The 23616-nt window shown below is 36.8% G+C and overlaps 1 protein-coding gene across 11 annotated transcripts in view; it reads left to right on the top strand.

The window, feature by feature from the left end:
* The window catches only part of SGCG (sarcoglycan gamma), a 122066-nt gene that overhangs the window by 11789 nt on the left and 86661 nt on the right, over positions 1-23616 (top strand). For 7 of the 11 annotated variants that reach the window (XM_041416128.1, XM_041416127.1, XM_041416124.1 and 4 more), the window contains exon 2: positions 18792-18883. The gene's annotated coding sequence lies outside the window, so the exon portion shown is untranslated. Of the gene's footprint in view, positions 1-17194; positions 17217-18791; positions 18884-20690; positions 20820-23616 lie in introns of those variants that run through there. The other 4 variants (XM_041416121.1, XM_041416117.1, XM_041416120.1 and 1 more) reach the window with 3 other exon arrangements.

Raw genomic sequence — 23616 nt, 5'->3', positions numbered from 1 at the left:
CCTTTTTTTAACTATCCCTACTTTCTTATTTTTTTATGACCAGCCATGCTAAAATTTTAATGAGAATTCTCAAGCTTACCTCAGCAGATAGATGGCAGAATGAACATTTTTATAACTGGAATAAAAGCTGTTATGTTTTATCAAAAGGCCTTCCTATTGTCTTGTTTCCCTTTTGTAAGATAAGTAAACATTACCTCAGAAGAAACTTCAAGGAACACCCCTAATTTTCTTATGTGTACACATACACTTTTTCAGAATTACATTTGCATATTTACTTCTCAGCTAGACTTACTGTTACGTTCTGATTATGTAATGTTTCCTGGCCACACAAATCCCTTTTTCACATTTTCATTAAGTCAGAGTTCATAGTAACATTGAGGTCATCATGTTTTTGTAACACAACCATGGGAGCACCTTATCAAAATTCCTTGTTGCTAAAGCAGCTTGACCTTGCATTTAATTTACTAATCAAAAGCAATTCTAGCACGCAGTTCAAACAAAAAAAGCATATCTTTGTTTTCCTTTGTAAGTAACAAACAAGGTCACAATAACTGGACAAGGGGATAGCATTTACCAAACTGCTTGGGCCTAAATTTCCCCCTTACATTGCTGAAAATCTTAAAAGTAATTTTTTAAAATTCTGTTTTCCCCAAGCTGGAAATATTAGGCTTACTGTATATTCACTGTAGACTTTCTGTGCGCTACTCCAAGTAGTTTGGAGTGAGCTGCTGCTCTCAAAAACAAACGATTAGCCCTACTCCTGAACTCTTCCTAAAGTTGTTTGTGGGCCAGTAGGGAAAGGCTGTGGTTCATCCTGTTATAGCTGTCCAGTGCCAGTCAATATTTTTTTTCTGAAGATTTATGGATTCTGCTTTAGCATGAGATTGCATTTGCCACTGTGACAAGAAGTGGGCTGTTTGGTTCTTTGGAAATCAGCTCACTTGAAATGTGCCACCATCAGAAGGGCTTTTCTAGTGTAGTCCTTGTTCTTTGGTTTTTGTCCCAAGGATCCTGAAAAATAAGCTACCATTAGTGGATTGGCCTACTATTGCTGTTAAAGTTAGTTAATCCAATAGCCTGGCACTGAAAATTCTCTGTAAAAGGGGGTAGTTGAGAGAAGGCTAAATCTAAAGTGAATTGTTGTCATGTGTTGCTAATGCACTCGACAAGAAATTGTAAAAGCAGATATGTAACACATGTTGCGTAGGCAGAAAGACAAATTTTGTTTTGGAGTTCATTTAAAGTCAATCTTACTACAAATCCTATGGATTTGTAAGTATTGGATGTTTGGAATATTGCTATTCTTAAAATGTATCCCACCTCTTTAAAGTACAATGAGTACAGGATACATACATAGGTAATAATGGAGATCATAAATATTAGCAGGTGTCAAGGACAGGTTAAATGCTAAATCCGAAGAGGGGAATTTGTGATCTTTGCAAATACCTCACACACCCAAGCTGTCATCCTGAAAAATTATAGGTCACAACCAAATGAATGTAAGTTTCTTCATACTGATGTATTTTGACAGATTGTTTTCATGATTTTATGTTAAGAATTTACATTGTATATGTGGTCTGTGTTTCTTAAAGTTCTTGAAGGATTTAAAGAGAATTGCAATTTACCTGCTGCACACTGGGTAAAAACAAGCTAAATATAATCTAATTCTTCTTAGATTATAAGAAAGGAAATACTGTTTGTAACATTGAGTTTTTTGTATACAAACTTACAAAATGCACAAGACCAAATATAGTCTCATAAAGAGGGCTTACTTTTTCACAACAAGTAGCAAGGGTACTTCTTATTGGGAATATTTTGGGAGGCATTTGCATATACTAATGCAATATGACCTACTATGCAGTAGGTCTTTAAAATAATTTATGATTTGGTGTATAGTGCACATACAGTTAATGTAAAATAGTGTAGTGGCTATAAATTTTACAAGTCCACAAGTCTGTCTCTGGAGCAGAAGCAAAGGAGTTGTTTTACACAGGAGAGTCCTGAATTTTATTTAATGTAACTTGGAAAAAGCTATAGATGACCTGGCCACATTTTTGATTATAGACTAAAAAGGGACAGGGAAGTGGGAAACCAAATTCAGAAAGTTAGTAGCTATGGAAGCATACTACTTCACCTTACAAGAGAATGCCTTAACAGCCAGACTGAAGATTAATATTAGATAGGTTTGCTAGTCTCAAGCCAGTCTGTTTCATGCTGGATCATTGTGAAGCAAAGAATAATAGATTTAGATGTAAGAGAGAATAATAACAGGGGACATTGTAGTATAATGAGAAAAATACTTCAGAGAGAAATGTGTCCACTGACTACATCTGTTCCCTGAGATGATTAGTGGCTCATGTCTGTTCTTCCCAAGCCTGAGACTCTTCAGAAAGATAAGTTGCATCCCTGCTGCACAGAAGCAGGAGTGTAGAGGGTGTAAGCAGCTACTTCAGAAGACCTGGGATTTTCACAGTATAGGCTTCCTTGTTCTTGAGCTGCTTTATCTCTTGAATGTGTTGCACTATTTATACAAGCCACTGGTTTATGGTAATTGCCTAGATGTGATGTTGCTGTAACTTCACCATTGGTGAAGCTATGATCCCAGAGTGCTTATATAGGGTTATTCTGGTTTATGGCATACAACTTCATGAGCTAATGTAATTAGCTCATGAAATAATGTAATTTGGCATCTGTGATCCTGTTATACTATGAAGTTTGGAAGAAACTGCTGTCTTGTGAAGGATGATTTTTTTGTGTGTTTGCTTTCATCAAGTGTTAGTCCTCACTATATAGAATGTTGGTTGAGAAAATTGAACTCAGTTGTCCTATTGAGCCGAGATCAGGACTGGGTCTCAAATTCTGCTGTCTAGAGCCTGGGATATCTGACATCTTGTCTTTGTTTTCTGGGCACTTGTCCTTATTGAGTAGGAGAATGATACTTTTCTTTAAAGTGAGCCAATACCCAGCTCATACCTGAGGAATTACTTCAGCCTAAGTGAGTAATATCCGAGTCTTTTCATGGTCAATTGTAGAAAATATAACTGTAAATCATCCATATTGAGAACAACCAGGTTAACAGAGGATATGTTCAAGGGGAGTTGGCATTTGTCTTAAGGTAGTTGATGGGACTGTTTATGTGGCTGTGTCTACATAATGTTTATAACTGGCAATTGCCTCACATGAGTGTTTACAGAGGTTTGTGGATAACCAGGGAAGATTTGTGGATTCCGTGACTTGTTCTAACAGCTAAATGTACATTGTGTAGGTCAGACTTGTTCTAACGATGTGTATAGCATTCTTAACCTCTCCCAAGATGCCATCTGTATCAATCTCAGAGTATTAGTCTGCATTGTGATGGTGCCACTCGAGCCCTGCTCCCCTCTGCAAGTGACAACTATCTTTGATAACGGAAGCCAGTACAGAGACAGCAGCTCAGTCTTGAGCTCTTGCAAGTAGAAATGAATTATGCCTTTGCTCCCCTTAACATAAAAAAGAAGACTTGAGAGGTGTTTGAGGTGCTGGTCTCTCCAGTGCTGTATTTATGATAAATTTTGGAAATACCTCAGCTCCATCTTGCCCAAAAGTCTGTCTTTGGCAGTAGCTCACAATAAATGCCTAGGAAAGAATATAAGGACAGGAAACATCATGTTTTAGTGATATTTCCCAAAATATTCTCCTACTTTCTTTAACTATTTCAAGATTTATCAGCCTGTTGTCATGCCTTTGTATATGAGTTTTAGACAGATTTCCAGGGATGTGTCTTACCTTTTCAATCTGGTGAAGTTCTTAGCATGTGGGCTGTCTAGAGGTGTCGTTGCATTTGATCTTTTTACTCTTTGCCCTGAAATAATTCTGTACTGTGACATGTTTGCAGTAGTTTTGTATTCTAAGAAGTCCCTATGAAAACAGGAAAGAAAGTCATGCCCAGTCTTTTTCTCCCTCCTTACTCTGGACCTGGAATTCAGTTAAAGAATCCTTCTTAGGCCCAGTAAATTTCCTACCATCCCCTGGAAGTCAAACTGTAATTCAGTCTGAAGTCATTGGCCAAGTGTCTTCCCGTTAGATGGACTAGCATATGGACATTGGACACTGGCCAACCATTGTCTGAAATGTGATCAGAGTCAGTGGAGCCAATAATATCAAATATTTTGGTAGCTGGACTCTCTTTTCCAGGCTTGACATCTTGAAGCACACATAGTGTGCATAGAAAAATGCTGCAGTTTTCCTTGTGGATATTTAGGCTGGAGTCATTCCATCTCAGATCAGACATGTAAATAAGATAACCTGAATACCAGATGGTGGTAAATGACAATCTATATTCCTGATAGTGATGGCAGGAGCCATATTTTGGTGGTTACGAGGAGAGGGTTTGGGATTGGATTTTTGTTTTCATTAGGGTTTTTTGTTGTTTTGTTTTTTTTCTGAAACTCTGCATGTGAAGGAGGAAAAGAGACAGAAAGAACTGATTTCTGCCTTCTGCCTAAGAGGTACTGGTCTAACAGCTGTCTGTGCTTTTGTAGTTTACCTTGAGTAAATAAAAAAGTTGTGTTGCTGTAGATGGTGGAACTACAAGGTAACTAAAAGAAAGAAATTGAAAGAGCTCCTCTATATGCATGTATTCCCTAGTCTTTTCTTTACCTCTCCTAAAGAAGATGTGAGTTTAGAAGGAATTGAGAATACAATGAAAATCACTGCCCCCTTTTTTCCCCACCTTTTTTTATTGTGCCTAGGTCACTATGCATAGGTTGCCAAAACAGATTTCAGAATTCCTTGCACTGGTTCATTAAATAGGTAAATTAACTTTACCTGATTTAAGTAGAATGTTTCTTTACATTATAATTCCAATTACATGGTTTTTTAATTTATGGAACTTTGTTATGACAGCCGTTTCTGCCTTTCTGTAAGATGCAAGCTGCTTTTTCTTAAAACCTTTTCTCTTTGTAATTTAGTGTTCATCTATCCCATGTAAACCTGAACATTTAAGCTGTTAATGTGCTCTTATTTGACTTAAAAATATCTGACTAGTTTCTAACACTTTAAAAGTAATCTTTCTATCAAAAATTGACAGTTTTCAACCTTCATTTTAATACTGCTACCCCTTTGATAGTTGTACTTTGATTTTCAGGAAATTGAATCTTAATAAAAGCTTCTTTCCATTCTGTCAGTCTTCAGCATTATCGCTTGTAATTTTGGTTTTTTGATGCATCTGAAAGCTCTAGATGCAGCTTTTTGACGTTGATTTTGTTGTTCTTGTATCCTGAGAAGTTAAAAAAATTAGATGAATTTTTAAGCTTCTGAAGTATGTGTCGTGAAGGCAAAGCAGCTATGAAAAGAACCAGGTAAAGCAAATTACTTTGACTTGGGATGGAGCTAGATATTTTTGCTTTCAAATTTTAGGTCAGCCTTTTGAGCAATTCCAGTTTTAAATTCCATTCTAGCTGTATGACATCATGTGTCCCTGCACATGGGGAATAACATCAGTAAAAATTCTCTTGTTGATTCCTCAGATTTCCTCAGGAAACTTCCAAGATATTCCCTAACCAGAAATTTAAGAAGCTAAGCAGCTGTGGCACAAGTAGTAGGGTTATGAAAGGATAAACAGATGGCTAAAACTTGGAAAAACAGGGAGTAAAAATGCAAGCTAAATTTTTGCAGTGAAGAAACATTGTCTTTGTAGATATGCAACACTTTATCCTGAGACCTGACCACATAACCCAGATCTTGCACAATGCACATCACATGTCTTTTCCATGATAGCACATATCAAAAGGGCTGTGTTGGGGTTTAGAGCCATGATGTTTGAAAATAAATTAGAAATAGGATCAACTGAAAAAGTTCAGTAGAACCTTCTGATTCTTAGTGATGAGACAGTAGAATGGCAAATCCAGGTGATGGAAATGTAAGGTATGCTACAGTAGACTAGAACAGAATACTTCAGTGAGAAGGGGCCTTCCATCGGTCATCTATTCCAGCTGTCAGGTTGTCCTTTTGAAAGACAGAAAATCCCTCAGTATGTTTCCTTCATGCTTTCCTTGCTGTATCAAAATACCATTAAAATTAATCTAGGGAGAGTCACCCCTTGGGTTATTCATTGGCCTTAAGCTTCTGAAGCTCTGTATTGTTACGTGCTCAGTGTAAAAAAGGATGTTCTTTCTTTACTTTTGCATGTGTAAGCCTTACAGAAAGTGTTCCTTACTCTTGATTCTCACAGTGGGAAGTGGGTTCTGTTGTTTCAGTGTAGCAATTTGTCCTCACATATGTGGTGTTGTGTTTGGAAAGAGTTCTGATACCAGCATACAGTACCAGCTCATGATGGGATGTAGATGATCTTTATGGTCTTTTCCAACCCAAACCAACCCATTGTAGGATTTTACTGGTACTTAGTGACCTCTGTACCTGTGTTCTTTAACATCTCACCAGACATCTTACTGTAAAGCCACTTATCTGGCACAGCACCATTTTCAAAGTCTACAGTTGTGTTTTCAATTCACCATTGTTTAATTGGAGGCTGGTTAGTACCAACTGTTGTCACAATACTTTTGTGAGCCCATCAAAGAAGTGGGGTAGAAAAGGCAAGTTTTTCTGTGTATTCTCTGCCTCTTAAGGAGCTGATCAAAGGTATCAGTAGTACAGAAATGGCAGTGGGTATGTTCTGTTTTGGTGGGGCAGGGATTAGAGCATTCCTCCCATGGACACTGCAAGGGGAAACTTCATTCTTTTGTGATTAGGATAAATTTGCCCTTTGTTAAAATGCACTTGGGAATTATCCAAGGAAGGAACACTACTACTGGTCAGGATAATTTCCCCCCTTGATTTTGAAAGCTACATTCATGAGAAGGGGCTTCAAAATGCAGCTAAGCAAGACTATCAGGATAAAAGGGGGATTGGAGATATAACAGCCCTTTCAGTTGAGAAGCTGTGGGAGGTATTGGATGGCGTTAACAAAACCATCAGAGGCTTTGTTTCTCTTCCTAGCTATGTCTGGTGTTTATGAATGCTGATAGGAGAATTCCCATATGTAATGCTGAATTAGAATTTCACAGACAGGAGCTTGATGAAAAGAGAGTTTATTTTTGTGGCTTGAATTAAGTCCTGTGGCAAAAAGCTGTACAGTCATCCACTTCAGTGACAGGTGCAGGGTAGATAGTAAATATTTTGCTTTTATGCTGCACTTTTTCAATTTTTTTTGTAAATTAGTTGAAGCAGCTGGAAAGTAAATATGATAGGAGGAAATTTTATCTCAAATGGAGTTCAATAGCTATTCATAAAATCAAATTCTAACATGGAAAGTAAAGTATTTATAGACAGTGGAAGACCATTTCTTATTTACAATTTGGGAAATTTCAATGAACTCACTTTTTAAAAAAAGCTTTTCTAGGAAGTAAAATACCTTTCCAAAAGGACTGTTTGTTTTCTGGTTGCTAAAAAATTAATGTCATATTGTAACTATGTATGGTCCTGCTGTTTCTTTAATTATTCTTAAACTGGGACGTAGATTCTAGCCCCATGCTGAGTGGCTATTAAGACAGTAAGAGAACTCTGGCAGAGAGATTGATGTGGTACACCAGAATGTCATATTTTTTTCCCCCTAAGCTTTTCTGTAGATACCTTCTTTTACTTTATAGGCTGACTGCAGTTTCTTTGCCCAGGCACATTCAGAGTTTTCTCTCTTTGGGCCCTCTTTAAGTCTGTTGGTGTGAGATTCTATGATTGTCTCACAGCCATAGAGTCCTTTTCTGCTTTCACCTTGATTTTGTATTGCTATAGAGAAAATGGGAAATGCAGCAAATGTTCCATACCTGCTGAATTCTCTGCATTGTTATAGTTTGAATCATTTATGAAAAATTTTAGTTTCTGAAAACGTTTCAAGGCATCTAAATTGTAAAACTTTCTTTTGGAGATTATTCTAGTGTTCATTTTCCGTGCCTCCATAAACATCCCTCTTTATAAAATCAGTAGCCTCCTTTTAAATATTATTTACTTTATTAGGTGAGATTTTCATGTAGTTAATTCAAAAAAGGCTATTGTTCCTGATCATTACCCTGGATTAACACAAATGCATCAGGCAGACATTTGTTAATTTCATTCTCAAAATTATACTTTTCATTTTCATTATTAGAGTTATTCTTGATAAGAATACTCAAACTCAGCAGTTCTGTAGAAGTCAGGATTTTCTAATGACTGCAAGCATTGTTCCTTAAATTCTGTCTTTCCTCTTAAGATTGAATCTTTGTTTCACAGTGTCTAAAAAGAAGCAAGATGACAAAAGCATCCATCTTTAAGAAAAGTTACATGTATCTCCAAAGGCACATTACTGGGTCTAACTGAGGTGGACTCAGCTCCCCCAAAAAGTTACACTATTCATACTCAGGAAGGCGTTTATTTGTAGAATTATATGTTCTCTCACAAGGATGCTATTTATGGTTCCTTCCTAAAGCAGGTGAAACCAAGAACTGTAATGAATTGCATGGGATTGGCTTAGGAAGCTTTTAGTGCTTGACATTTTTACAGATGCTGCATTGCAATCTACAGAAAATTGGGAAGCATCCTTCAGAGATAGCCAGTTATCAGTATTTCGGCTTCTGCACCAAGCACATTAAATATGTATCTCAAAGTTTGAAATTGTTGGTGATTCTGAGAAAGTGACACAGAACCTTCTCTGTACTGCTAATTATAATTACTCTTTCAACAGGGAAAAAAAAAATTAAAACCCCAAAGCTTATTTATGCTTAGTTACCTTTTGGGAATGCAAAATAAGTATAAGGTCACTTTAGTTCAGAAGTACTTGATGCACTATTAGTTACCATGTGTCCATCTGTTTGTCTTGCTATTTTTTACCTCATCTTGCTAATCAGGGCCTTTGCCCTCTGCTGGATCTGTTCCCTGGGCCACACAGAACAAGTAGTTGATTTTATGTGGCGTTTCCAATAAAAAAATTGAAAAAAAAGTATTTTAAGGTAGTTATACTTTTCACAGAGGAATATAAGTAAGCATGTAAATTTTACTGTTTACTAAGCGCGGAAGTTGGACTATGAATCTCTTTTCTTGTCATATTTAATTTCGTAGTTTCTGAATATGCCATTTAAAAATTTATATAGCCCAAAATATTTTCTGTTATTTATGTTGGGGTTTTTTTTAAATTATAAATGAGTGTATAACACTCATATAAATATTAATTAGATTGATATATTTTCTCCATTTTTTAATGGATAAAATATACAACCATTAACAAATGCAAATTATCTGATTATCTGTACTGCTATGAGAAGAAGATTCTAAGTGGAGCTATTTGACAGTGTACAGACCATGTACAAATCATTGTTTCAAATGCTGATTGCTTGAAAAGAAAGCAAGCTATCTAAGGTATAGACTTACTATAAGAATATGTTGCACGTAGAAATAATGGTATAAAACAAAGCCCAGTCTATTCTTTTGCAGTGAAAGACAAGTGAAGACTTCGCTTGCAAAGAAGACAAGATCCTTGCAATATATGAGGATATAAAATGCTACTTGAGCAAAGAGATACAATTTAATATTGAAGAATCTCTTTTTCTTTTGGCCCCATTCTGTAGAGGTTACATTGTATGATTCAAAGGGTATTCTAATTTCCTGTGTCATCTTGAGGAAGGTGCTGCTGGAAAATGTTCAGTGTGTACAGTTTTGTTGGTCACAGAGGTAGTCTTTTACGTCTTAAAGGCTGTTCTCCTGAACCTGTAACTTGCACATTAAGCATCAAGAGCAGAAGTAGTATCTTTCTGTTGCAGATTTGGTACTAAAACAGCAGCCTCAAAATGCTCCTCCTTTGTTCAGGGTCTGTCTTCTGTGGGATTTCCTCCATTAGTTTCTCTCAGAGTAAGGTCAAACTTTCCTACAGTACTTTACCAGCTGCTCATCCAGCTCTCTCAGTGCATGGCCTTTACATGAAGCATTGTTACAATCTGCTCCAAGGATTAAACAATTTCCCTAGCAACGGTGCAAACATGTTTTCATTCAACTCCTTCCAGTTCCTGGATGTGTAACCTGAATGTGAGTCATTGCCTTCACTTTTTCTCAGTCACTTGGGTATCCATATCACTGCAGGAAGAGTATTCCTATGTGCTGTTGGATGCTAAATATCATAAATGCAACACTCAGTGTCTGTCTTCCCTGACTTTCCAGTCTTCAGCTAACAACATACCCAGGAAAGCTGTCAGGAAAATCACTATGGCTGGAGGCAACTTCTCTTCTAGCCTCAGGTGTCAAAGTGCCAATCCCTCTTTAATTCAGCCTTAAAAATGTAAGGAGAACACAAATATCCAAAAATATTGCTTCTCTTCCTATGCCATTCTCAGGAGAAAATCTGAATATAGTCTTGACCAGACCTTTTCTCCCCAAGCTATTTCAGTAGCAAACAAAAGTGCCTTTCCATTTGCTCTGTCCTGTGGCAAGCAGTAGAGAATTGTGGGGGAATTTTGAGAGATACCTGTAAGCATTTTTACATGTGCCCATTAATGTATTAGGCTATATATCTGTTTCTAAAATGCATTTTCATTGATTTTTTTATTCTTCTGGGGATATTATATAGATGACAGACTAGGAGCACTAAATTGTATAAGAAATAAGAACTGCTAGGTATTGATAGTAAAGCAGGATGCCCTTGACTTAAGAACAAGCTTAAAATCTAAGCACTTCAAGCAAAGTTAATGAGGAAAGAGAAGTACATCAGGTGTCTACTAGAACTTGCCTGAGAATATAAAAATGAAGTGCTCTGGTATTGATGGTTTTGCCAAGCCCAGAGTCAGATGCTAAGGTTCCTTTGAGGCAAGTAAAATCAGTTAATTAAAAAGTCTAACCATGGCAATTAAAGAGAAAGAGCCCCAAAGATAATGTGCACATTCTGAAAATCTGAAAGGCTTGGCACTGACTTCTTGTATGTTGCTGGTTATCCTCTAAGACCTTTTCCTATCAATATCCTAGGAAATATCAAGGATATTTCCTTACAAAGTGCTTGAAAAAGTAGAAATGGCTCTAAGTCATGATTAAACTGGATATGCAGGTAGTTATACTGTGCAAAGTGGGGTCCATTCAGTTTTGTACAAGAGCTGACTAGAACAATGCAATTTTAGACTGGTCTTGGTGCTTATCTGCTGGGTTAATACACCATAACAGAGTAGGTGTGACAGCCCACCCGTAAGGGGAATTGTGGGTCATCACAGTAGATTGGAGATGGTCAGACACCTTTATCTTAGGAAACGGACAGTGAATTTCTGGAAGTTGTTTTCTGCTGGAGAGTTTGATCTGCACCTTGGCTTTGAGTCTAGCTGTGCAGCCATTTTCTGATAGTCGATGAACTGGGTATTTGACTGCACAGCTGAAAATGAAGCAGCCTCTTTGTGTAGTTATCCAGACAGTAAATGAGATGATCATACTAACTAGGATGCAGCTGTTGTCACTTCAGCTGATGCAAAGCCAGTGAAGTGTGAGAAGTAAAGATGTGACATTAAATGTTTTGAGTAAATAATAGGGGAAAAGACTTTTAAGCATACATTCTGATTATGGTTAAAATTAATGTATTCCCTACTAGTCAGTTACATTGACATTGACTAGTAATTGTGAAACTGTTATGAATCACAGATTCATTACAGAAGAAACTTGAGTGTTTGGTGATAATGTTTCTTACTAAAATCAAACAATAAAATCTCCTATTTTGCACAACTAGAGCAGCTGCGTAGAGCCTACTTCATTTTGTTGTCCATTTCCGTACTAGTTTTTCCTTTATTATTTATTATTTTTCAAAATAGTCTGTTGGAATGGAATGCCGTATTGTAATAAACATTGCTCGAGACAGCACTACTATATTTTTTGTTTAAACTGATACGTCTTATTTTGCAAGTATATTCAAACTCTTCTGAATAAGTTGGGATGTCATATTCTCAAAGACTGCCAAAATTTATCAGTTTACATCTGTCAGTTTTAAGTCAACACTTCCACTATGGTTACTCTGCATGCTGTGGTTGCCTACAGCTCAGCCTCAAGGATAACCCTTCAAAATACTAGATAATTACACTATTCCCATAGTTAATTTAAGCATTTCAGTCTAACAGGAAATAGCTTATAGTCTGTTCCCTGGTTGATTATAGTTTCTTCATATTAAAAGAGCGCCACTTAACATTTGCTTGCTTATGCCAGATGGCAAGTTCCTAATTAAATTCTCTTCTCATGTGCCTAATTTTTCTGCTTGCATTTTGGCAAAGCTGAAATCTCAGTAGGGCAAACAGATACTTGGGGTATACTAAATGTTATTATTGTTATTTTTACAGTCTTTCTTATGAATGGTAGCTGAGAAAAGATCGTATGGATCAAGAGCTGTAACTTAACCTTTGGTACTAAGGCTCAGCATCAATACAAGTTCAGAATGTCAAACCAGATTCTTAAAAATTATTTTCTCTACACTTCTACTGTTGCTCTTTAAGGGCTGTTCAGTTTTTTTCCACAGAAAGCAGGAGCAGAAATTGCTATTTGGTTATGGTGGTTGGTAAGAAGAATTGCTTGTCCATTTTCTCCTTCCTTTGCATTGGCTTTCTTTTTGTCTTCTTAGAAACATTAGAAGAGGTAAAAACTCCTGAGCTAAGTGCTGAGCTTCCTTTGTCCACCTGATGAGGACAATCATCTTGATCTAGAAAAGTGACTCTGAATGAAGTACTTCAGTCTTGCATTCTTAAATATGGTTCAGTAGAGATTCTTCATGGAGTGATCTTGAGAAATCATGAATTAAATTTTATTTTATAATGTAGTGGGTTCACCCTGGCTGCATACTCTGAACCCACCAAAGCTCCTCTGTCTCTTCTCTTCCCAGCTGGGTGGGGCAGAGAAAATATAGTGAAGGTTTCATGGGTTGAGGTAAGGAACAGGAAAGATCACTCACAAATACCATCATGGGGAAAACAGACTTGATTTGGGGGTATTACTGAATTTATTATTAATAAAATCAGAGCAGGATAATGAGAAGTAAAAACAAATTTTAAAAACACCTTCCCCTACCTCTCCCTGCTTCTCATCTCTACCTCCTCCTTCTTAGCAGTACAGGGAGATTGGGAATGGAGGTTACAGTTAGTTCATCACATGTTGTTCCTGCCACTGCTCAGGGAGAAGTCTCCCTCGCTCCAGTGTAAGTCCCTCCCACCACAGGCGACAGTTCTCCGTGAACTTCTCCAGCGTAAGTCCATCCCATGGGCAGCAGTTCTTCACAAAATGTTGCTGTGTGGGTCACTCTTCCATGAGGCGCAGTCCTTCCGGCCCAGCCTGCTCCAGCATGGGTCTCCCACAGGGTCACAAGTCCTACCAGGGAACCTGCTCCAGCATGGACACCTCTCTCCACGGGTCTGCAGGTCCCTTCCAGGAGCCTGCTCCAACATGGGCTTCCCATGGGGTCACACAGCCTCCTCTAGGCATCCACCTGTTCCATTGTGGGCTCCTCCACGGGCTCCAGGTGGATCTCTGCATCCCTGTGGGTCTCCATGGGCTGCAGGGGCACAGCTGCCTCACCACAGTCTGCACCAAAGGCTGCAGGGGAATCTCAGCTCAGTGCCTGGAGCCCTTCCTGCCCCTCTTTGTACCCTGACCTTGTGTCTGCAGGGCTGTTCCTCCCACGTGTTCTCACTACACTACTCTTTGGCCAAAGTTACATCTGCCCAATAACTGTTTTTTCCTTCTTAAGTGTGTTATGCCAGACGCATTATTGTCATTCCTGATTGACCCAGCCTTGGCCAGCAGCACGTCCATTTTGGAGCCAGCTGGTGTTGGCTCTGTCAGACATGGAGGAGCTTCTGGAAGCTTCTCACAGAAGCCACCCCTGTAGCCCCCGTGCTATCAAAACCTGTCCATGCAAACCCAACGCGTACCTGTGTTTTGTTAACCAAAGATTGCCCAGGCCTTCAAGGTTTGAACTGTTTTGCTGGGTTGACTCTGTACTTGTATGGTACATGTGTTAACTACCTCTTGGGAATTTAAAAGTGAGAGTTTCACAGTCAAAAATGGAAATGCCATAAAATACTGTATACCTCTGGTTTCCAGAATAGCTAATATATCTGGGGTTTAGGCTGTTTTACTCTGTAGCACAAAAAATGCTTTTTATTGTGCCTTTTCTTACCCTCCACTCCATTTTTGGCATTTTAAAATGCTAGAGCTTTTTTTCCCTGGCATTCTTTTAGTGAGTCATAGGGTGTAGTATGATTTTGATTGCAAAATTAATAGTAATCTACTTCAGAACAGCTTTACAATGAGAACTTGTAAAAGGAAAAGTCATTAATCATTCAGCATTTTATAGCATAGTTTTAATGGAAAAGTAAAATGCTTTGGGAACATTGCTTTTTCTTGGATACCAAACAAAACTGCAGGAGATAATCAGTATTGGATAAAAGCTTTTCCTACATTGACTTCAAGACATTAATTCTTGGGGTTTTTTGGTTTTGTTGGGGTTTTTTTGCAAGTATTTTTGATATGTTGTAAGCTGAACCTGTGCAACAAAAGAATTTAAAGAAGCTCTCTTTAAGTCTCATAACATTGTTAAGAATGTGTTCATTTATTTATACTAAACAGCCAGTCTTACTTATTCTCTTTCTTTGAGCATATATGCTGGTCTGTAGTATGACCATCCTAAAATAAGTTTTCCCTCTTTTTTAACAAGGTAGAAGCTCTGTTTTAATACTGTATTTTTACAGTATTAAATATATTTCAATCTTTTTATCACTTTTATTGAAGACTGACGTTTTAAGAAAATTAAACTAATGCAGGTTCCTTCCATAATGTAATGGTCAGTTGCTCCAAATATAAAATTAGAACCCACTAAATTCTGAGCACTGGATCTGTCACAGCACAAGTTCTGGGACAATGGTTCCTGTTATAGAATTCTGGCCAGAGCACTGTAATTTCCATGGTTTCACTTCTCTTCTTCTAAATCTTTTGAAACTTGAGACATTTTTCTTGTGTGCCTTAACTTTCTTTTTTTTCTTTCTGGGAAGATGCATGGTGGTGGTACTGAATGAGCATACTATTCTAACTAATGAAGTAGACACTGAATAACTGGATTTAAACAGAGTTTTATGTCCTTCATATGCTTTTTGTTTCAAATGCAAATTAGATAAAAGCTTTCTTTCTCAGAGTTAAATATGTTACTGAAATGTAACATTTTATAATAAAATGGCAGACTTTTATATCTCTTGATCACCAGTACTTCTGCTCTGTCAGTGAGTAGGGAAGGAAGCACTAAAAATTAAAGGTAAAAGAAATAGGAAGAAAGCAAAAGAGAGTGCTAAAGTCATTGTATTCTTCAGGGTTTGTATCTGTACATGCCATTATGCGATATGAGAATATGGGTACAGAGGCAGGGCTTCAAAGACCTAACAAACTTGTTCTACCATGGAGGGACAGTCATTCCATTTTCTGTTTCATACAGCCACCTGTTCTGGGTGACAGCCATGTGTTTCACTTGAATCCCTCAGAATTCAGATATCCCAAGGCAGACTAGACCATCCTGCTCTGGGGTTTGGTTTTCCTTTTAGTAAAGACCAGATGATGTAAGAGGAAATGTTATGACCAGATAAAAAGAAATGTGGTTCTCTGTGGCTTGTCAATGCTGTTGACGTCTGTTGTAGAAGTGATTTGACATACTGTATGGAATAGAATTGTAAATACACTATTCTGCCTGTCACAGAGTGCTCGCTGATGGAGCTGTGAGTAGGTGCACAATGAATCATATCCTAAAATAAAAGTCCCAATGCACAAAATAGGACACCTATTAAAAAATGCTTTGCTCCACCCTCCTGTCCAGAATATTAGAGAGTTTTATATTAACCAAAGTATATGTTTCTATATGCTTTGGTAAGTATTCCAAAGGAAAAAACATTTCTAGTTTCATTCCTGACAAAAAGCTAACAATTAACTTCCTCAAGCTAACAGTATATGCACTTCATGCTTAGGAGAATGTGTGTATTATACGAACAATGCAGTGGGACAAAACCATTACAAATCTGCTTGGACATTTAGTGTTTGGTGGGGTTTTTCTTCCATGATATTTAGGCAACACTTTCTGCTTTTAAGATAGTGATACAGCAAGGTCACTCCATTGTGTCTTCCAGTCTGCATAAGCTGCAGACTCCAAATTAATCTTTTCAGCTGGACTCTTTGGAAGGTTCTACAAACATGAGCTTTCTTGTTTGCTCTTAAAAGATATATTTATCCCAACTTACCTATATTCCAGGGCAGCTGTCAGGCTCATCTTTGCACAGAGTGAGTGGTGAGAACAGAGTAAAATGCAGCTTTTCACCTGTTGCTTCACTACTTCATTTCTTTAAAGGTTTGTGCAGAATTATTCTCACAGAAATAAAATCTTTCTTAATCAGAGTGTGTGTGAAGATGCAAACCAAGTAGAAGATACCATTTAACACATCCTTCCCCAAAAAAAACCTTAACTAGCCCTCTGTGACAGTTTGAAACAGTTCTGTAAAAATTAATTTTGTGTCTATGCGAATTTGAAAAGAGAGTGAGTAGAGCTGGTGAACAATAAGTGGAAAAGATTCTTCTTCTGGACCCACTGAGTGTACTGGGGAGGAAAGGTGACAGAATGCATCAAAAATTGGGATAGAGAAAAGCAGTGTGGCAGCAAGGAACAGAAACCTAACAGCTGAAGCAGCAATTGAAACACTGTTAGGGTGACCAGGCAATAGACCCACAGCCAGCTGTTTGTGCTCACCGATGAAAAATGTTCCTAGAAACCAGACCTGCCGTGCACTGACGCACAGGGCGGTTGGATACTTGCAAGTTCTTTAATTTTCATATTGTCTTGCATACTACTTTTCAGATGTTTCTCTTTTAGTTTATTGTTGTTCATTCTCTAACAAAACATAGATATTCCAAGTTTCAAAGCTGTTTTGAACCTCTTTATAGATATCATGTAATGGAATGGTCTAAGCAGATCTCCCTTAAAGCCTTATATTTTTGGGTCATATGTTTATATTTTAAAAGGTTCCTATTGGAGTATTTTCCAGTTTGTTAATCTTTAAAACAATCTTTGCATTTTTGTAGATTTAATTGGTGTAAGAAGTGTTTCTCTCCTTTTATGTGGAAAAGATATAAAGCTCATTTGGCTCACTTTTTTGCTTAGGTTTAGAAGATTACATCCCATTTTAAATATTCACCATAGCCCTGTCCTTAGGAGGAGGCAAAGTCTCAATCTATCAGTAAGTGAACTGCTGTTTTATCCCTTAAAAAATTTAAAAAGCACATTAAACATAGCCAATTCAAAATGCTTTGGAGGGAAACACTAGAAAAATTCTTCCCAACACTTCTTGCTTGGTATCACAGTGGAGTCTCTAACGTAAGGGGAAGTCAGGAGAACAGGAAGACATCATTTTTGAAAAGGTGCTTTTTCTGTGGTATCAGTATTCAAGCTCATGAGTAACTAAAGTGCCCAAGAAGAGAGGATACTTGGACATTTCCCCTCTATTATTGGTAGTCCAGAGATGTCTGGTAAATAATTACTTTTTAATATTTTGTGACCATTATTACAGTTATCCCCCATTTTAGTTGTTCTAGAATTTGGTTAATTTTTGGTTTTCCATTCATACTTTTTTCCCCAAGGTTTCTGCCATTTTGTCTTTAAATTTGCTTTTGCTATACTACTTGGTCTTTCTGAACCTTTACCAAGGTAAAAAGTGTCTTGTAATATTTCATATGTCAAAACTCCTGTTTCATAGAATCTTTTGGGTTGGAAAAGATCTCTGCTATCATCTGGAGTTGCACATTTGTACAATCGAATTTTAGTTATTTTTAGTGTTTTCCACATAATCACAGTATTTCGGATAAATTCCATTTCCTATACAGGCTAGAATATTCTTGTTTCCTGAATACCCTTTGCTTACCAAATCCTTATCACCACTTAAATACCCTTTGCTTTCCACTGCTTATCACAGTCTTTAAACATCTCACAGACTTGAAAAATATCTGACAGGACCAAATGTCTTCTATGTCCTTTCTAGTTGGATGAATTACTTAAACTGATACCTGATAGTGTCTTCTCCACCACTGTGTTGTTTTGTACTCTGAGAAATAAAGAGATGTTCTTGAAATCTATGGGCATACATCAAACGTATGTTAAAAAAGAAAAAGAGGGGGAGAAAATGCAGAATCAGTTAAAGCAGCAGAATATTGAAACCATAGTTTCTGTTGGGTTTTTTTCCTGAGATGAGTTTGCAAGTGCTTCTGTTTAGTCAGGTGCTGGTATGGGTGGACTTTGACAATGTGGAGGCTAAATATATCTGCTTAGTTACCTTTCCAGGACTAAGTCAACTTTCAAAATCCAATTTGAAAGGAGGTTTTCAGTTTTGGGGTGAGGAATGGGATGTCAGTGTTCTTGGACTTTGCAGAAAATTGGAGGGAGAGGGAGAAAGATTTAGATTTTGTACAAGTGCAATGTAACCCCGTAACTGAATTTGTTGCTCATTGTACTAATGCACTCAAATCTTATAGTTGCAAAAAAATATTTTTTATTATTTTGCGCATAGATTTTTCACTAATGTTTATTCTGCATTTACTGATAACTCTGCTGTCATGAACATTTGCAGTCCAAATAGCTCTTGGGTGTGTAGTGTTTCATTTGTTTGTGTCACAGTTTTTAGTTGAGTGAATCTTGGCCTATCACTTGTAAGATGTTGTCAGTTGAAGTAGTGAGGAGGGCAGCTCATGAATGTATCTTATTTTTTCTCCATACTCAAGCAAAATTTTTCTTTCTCTTTCCCTTCTGTGCATTTAAATAGGAGGACAGCTGCCTTCAGATGGTGCAGAACTCACTGACAGTTGTTCTTGCTTCAGTCCTACTTCATGAGAACTTCAGAAGTTACTAACTGAGGTATTTATTTGTTCTTTTTATTTTTTCAAGTTTTAACTCTGCAGAAATTAGTTATGTGGAAGAGCAGGACAAAGGAGACATCTAGACTAGTGAAGAGAAATCGTATATGGAAAATAGCACAAAGTTCTGTCATAAAGAGAGCTACTGGGCAAAAGGATCTAATCTTTCAATAGCTAGGCACTGTGTTAGTCAATCTTTTTTATATGTTTAGAAATCAAATAATTACAAATATGCCAAAAGAAAACATGTTAAAAATGCAGTTAAAGACATTGGGGTTTTGAGGGTCATGTACCCAGTTTTATCTGGTCCTCTGATTTTCTCCAAGAATGGGCAAAAGATTTTGCAGAAAATCTCTAGACATGAATACCCAATTACCTAAATAATGACTAAATCATGAACCTTTCAAAACTCTCCCATTTTTTATAGGTTTCTTCCTCTAATACTTAAAAGGAATTTCAGTTAGAGAAAAGCTTTGGTATTAACACAACATACAAATCTTTCCTCACACTTTCTTTCATACAACCCTGAGATTAAATACAAAATCTGTTTTAAAAATATTGATAAATGTTTTTATTGGAAATATTTGTCATTTTTTGGCAGATATCAGTGAATTAATTTCTTTGCAGAGAAAAGAACACCATTTGTATATGTAGACAGAGTCTGATAAAGGATTTATGGCCTCAGAACTCATGGAGGGAAAAAAGTTTCTTGTAAGCCTGTGATCAGCTGGATTCGTGTCAGTCCTAAATTTATGATCTGCAGCTGTTAAATGTGTGATAGGAGCTTTGTCTTCTAAAGCGTGATGACAGAGTGAGCACGAAGCTGAGAAGAAGGAAACATAGTGCTTTGAGAAATGAAACTGTCCGAATGTGGGTGGTGATTGCAATGCTTCACGTAGCACAAACCTTTTATTCTGTAAATCTTACATATGTATGTTTTAATGCTTTTTAAATTGTGGAAAGCTACCAGCACACATTCTTACATATCTGAGGGTGAACAAGAAGTCTGCTGGTCAATATTTGTGTAGGCAGAGTAATGTAAGCAGTGCCAGACAGGAATTATTTTTCTGCATTTGAGAGCTCAAAGCTTTAATGATACTGAAAAATAAAGAAGAATATCTTATAACTTCTATAATGTCTGAAATCTGAAAATATGTGCTATATATGTAATATCAGCAACCTTTTTTTAATATAGCTCCTAGTATTTACATGTGTCTATGCATATATATGCATCTGTGTTTTAGATACCAAGATAGGCTTAACTTCTTGGAAAGATCGGTAATTGTTAGTATGGTTCTTGTATAAAATTTGTATGTGCTATTCTAGGTATATTACAATATCTGTATTTCCTTTTTTAAAGAGACTTTTTATATGCCACCAGTATATATTATAGCTAAAATAATGTTAGCATTAAAATGAAAAGTTTTCAGAAAATGAACTCTTAAAATTCAGTCAGATGTTACATATAGTTTCAGAAAAGAAAGCAGAAGTTTTTTTGTTTCTAATTTTGCATTGAATGCTGTTAACAGCCAGCTCTGATAATGGTTTTTATATGTAGGTTCTATGGAGTGCTCACATTCTCAGATTTTAATAAAGAAGTTGGCGTTATGTGACAGGTTGAGTGATTTCAGTGCACATTATGGATTGGTTATGTCTTACCATAAGTTCATTTCTGGAGTCAGTACACAACTGTTTTAGCAGTAGAATTAACCGCTTATGTCACAGATTATAATTAGCTGTGTCTGTGTGCCAGAGCAACAGGATGGAATGCAAAACATAGCCAAACATGTGAACGAATTTTCTTCCAGTGATATTTGGCCAGACCTAAAATATCTTCCACTCCAGATCTGAAAGTAGTGGAAAAGTTAGACAATTCTCTCTTGGAAAGAGACCGGTTGTAGTTTTTTCACAAGTCCACATTGTTTCAAATCTCCAAGGTAAGTAAAAATTTTTAAAACTTGTTTTTGTATCTGTATTAAAACATTAGCATGTTAACAAATTAGTTCTTTTTGTTTGTTCTTTACTTGTTACATGGTTGTATTGAGCTTCTCCCCGTCTAAGTTTCTGTGTAACATTTCAGACTGATTTTGTCCTTATTTAAGGATCCTTTTGATGCTTATGTGATTTATTTTAGGGCCTAAATTATGTGTTCATTTTTAACTACAATTATCATTTTTGTTTCAGATGTTTAGTTATGCAATTAAATGTAGTATTAAGTTACATAGTTTAAACCTGCACTTCTGTAATATTAAGAAGCTAAATTAGAAATTTTAAGTTTAGTAACTTTTAAATCTTTTACAGTATCATGTTACTGTACTTACATAAATATCTAATTTGCAGTAGTAAACCTCTGATGCTTGTAGCTGTAGATTTCTGTCAGTTTATTTATCACATACCGAAAGTTTAAATTTAGTCAAGAATGGATCCATGGTTCTGCTGAGCACTTCTTTTTGGCTTGATTGTGTGATAAAACCTCCCACCTGAGGAGTTGTTACCAAAATTCTAACTTGTATGAAGCATACTTGAATTAATATATGACATAAAATTATGTGTGTATCGAACTCGTTTTGCAAGTTTGTAGTGTCTTTGAACTCAGTACATTTTCTTGTGGATTATATTTCTCCCTGAAAGAAAATTACCAGCTAGTTATCAGTAGATTACTGACTCATTATCAAATGATTTATTGGATGATACTTGGTGTCTTGCCACCAACAGGTGCTTGCACTGCATACTTAATCATGAATCTGATTGAGTTCCTAAAACAGGATATTGCCAAAGTGTAGGAATGTGATTTTAGTGCATCAACACCAGTCAGCCAGGCTCCTTTTACTGAGATATGGGTGTTTTTACTGTATCTGTCTAAAATCTCCTCCTACTTGAGGAGGATGTGAATCATGTCCTAGAAGTGTCTGTCTATCTCCATTTTCTGTGGAGGGGGCCTGGGTAATAGTGGCTGATCTTGTCTGTGTTTGGAGAGATGAATTTTGGTCTGCACAGCCACTTCCAAATAAGTAGTCCATTTGAGTCAACTATAGGAATTTTGTACCATAAAGTTCTGGAAGTTTGCCATGATTTAAGATTTTGGAAGTTTTGTTTATGATAGTCACAAATTATGCCACTTTGGCTGAAATGGATTTCTGTTTATCTTCTAAACAAATGTTCTATTGCATACACCCCTCCTTTCTACTATGTAATGAAGAAAAAGTGCTCCTAGAATACCACCAAAGGATAAGAACAACTGCATGGGGTTAATTTAAAAATAAAAGAGTCTAAATTAAACCCAGCATTAGAAAGAACCAGTTAAAATCTCTTTTCCAAACATTCATGCTTTTGCTAACAGCCTGCAGCTCTTTCCTGGTTGAAAACTCAGTGGTTTAAAGCATTTTATATTTTGAATTTTATTCATAATCATAAGGCAGATAAAGTTATGTGTACAAAGATGTTCTTGCTTGAATAGCCTCATGAGATTTTTTTCCTTCCTGTGGAAAGTAATGCCTTGTACATGAAATACAAATCCAAGGTCCTAACCTCTTACTGTTTTTAATTATTTTCATGACTTTGAATTAAGTAAGCTGGATTTCCTGTGGACTTATTTCTCAGAGTTGATTGTCTTACATGTTTAACGAGCAGTGACTGAAGGTGTTTTATAACAGAGACATTTACAAGGTCTTTTTCTCACATCAGTTTTCTGATATTTTATAAGGTCTTCATGCCCATTGCAGTCCCTCAGTAAAGACATAAACGGGGGTTCTTATTTTCTCTGTTATATCATTTTCAGAAAGTTTGCAGGAATGTAGTATTTGAGGCATCTGCTTGTCTGTTGAATTTTGTTGAAATTGGCCAAGAAACTCAAAGGCTATTGAAGGAGGTGAGGAAAATGAATGGGAGACAGATGGTTTAGACATTGACATAGGGTTTGGTTGCTTTTTTATTTATTAAACCAGGCTAAAAGCGTCAAAACCAGGCAGTTTGGATAACAGGTTAATTCAATATCGTGGTCAAATTTTCAGCTTGGATAATAGTATTCTCACTATTTAATTCATCTTAGCTTTGGCTACCTGGGCCAGTCTTCTCATTAAACCTTCCTGTATATCTGCCAAAAGGTGTTAAACAGCTGCTGCATTTCATGCCATGGTTGGTTATGTTTCTGTGGTGGATGAAGTCTGTATAAGACTGTGAAGAGAAATATCAGCTAAAATACATAATTTTTTTTTTTAATGGAGTGTGGCATGTACTGAAGTGTTGGATAGTGCTGGTGGCAGCCATAAAACACATGCTTTTCCATAAGGTGTATGTTTGTGGATATGTGTATTCTGAAGGTTGCCCGTAAGAATCAGGTATATATGCACTTAAAATAAAGGGCTGTAGGGATGGAATCATCTTGTAGTATGACTGTTAAAACTCTTCAGTTCCTTCCCTTTATTTGCTGTGCTGTCAGTGCTCTGAGGAACAGAAATTTTAGTACCTTTGCTTCACCTTACCTTTTCCCAGTATTCCAAGTGCCAGATACTAAATTTTACACAGACTTTTTGCATCCTTGCCTTATTAGTTGTGGATACTAGTGGCTTTCGGAAAAGGCTGACTGTGTAGAGTACAACAGCCTGTTTCATGTTAAAGTTTCATGTAGGTCCTACCTTGAATTTCCAAGCTGTTAGACCTTGTGACAAGCATGCAGGCTCTTGATGGTGGAAGTAGACATGTCTGTAAAGTTCCACTGCACCCAATTTCCTCAGT

This window comes from Onychostruthus taczanowskii, unplaced genomic scaffold, assembly GCF_017590055.1.
Source record: "Onychostruthus taczanowskii isolate IOZ18803 unplaced genomic scaffold, ASM1759005v1 scaffold50, whole genome shotgun sequence".
Classification (NCBI taxonomy): domain Eukaryota; kingdom Metazoa; phylum Chordata; class Aves; order Passeriformes; family Passeridae; genus Onychostruthus; species Onychostruthus taczanowskii.
The sequence above is the reverse complement of the archived record's forward strand: the minus strand, read 5'-3'. Positions and strand labels throughout refer to the sequence as shown.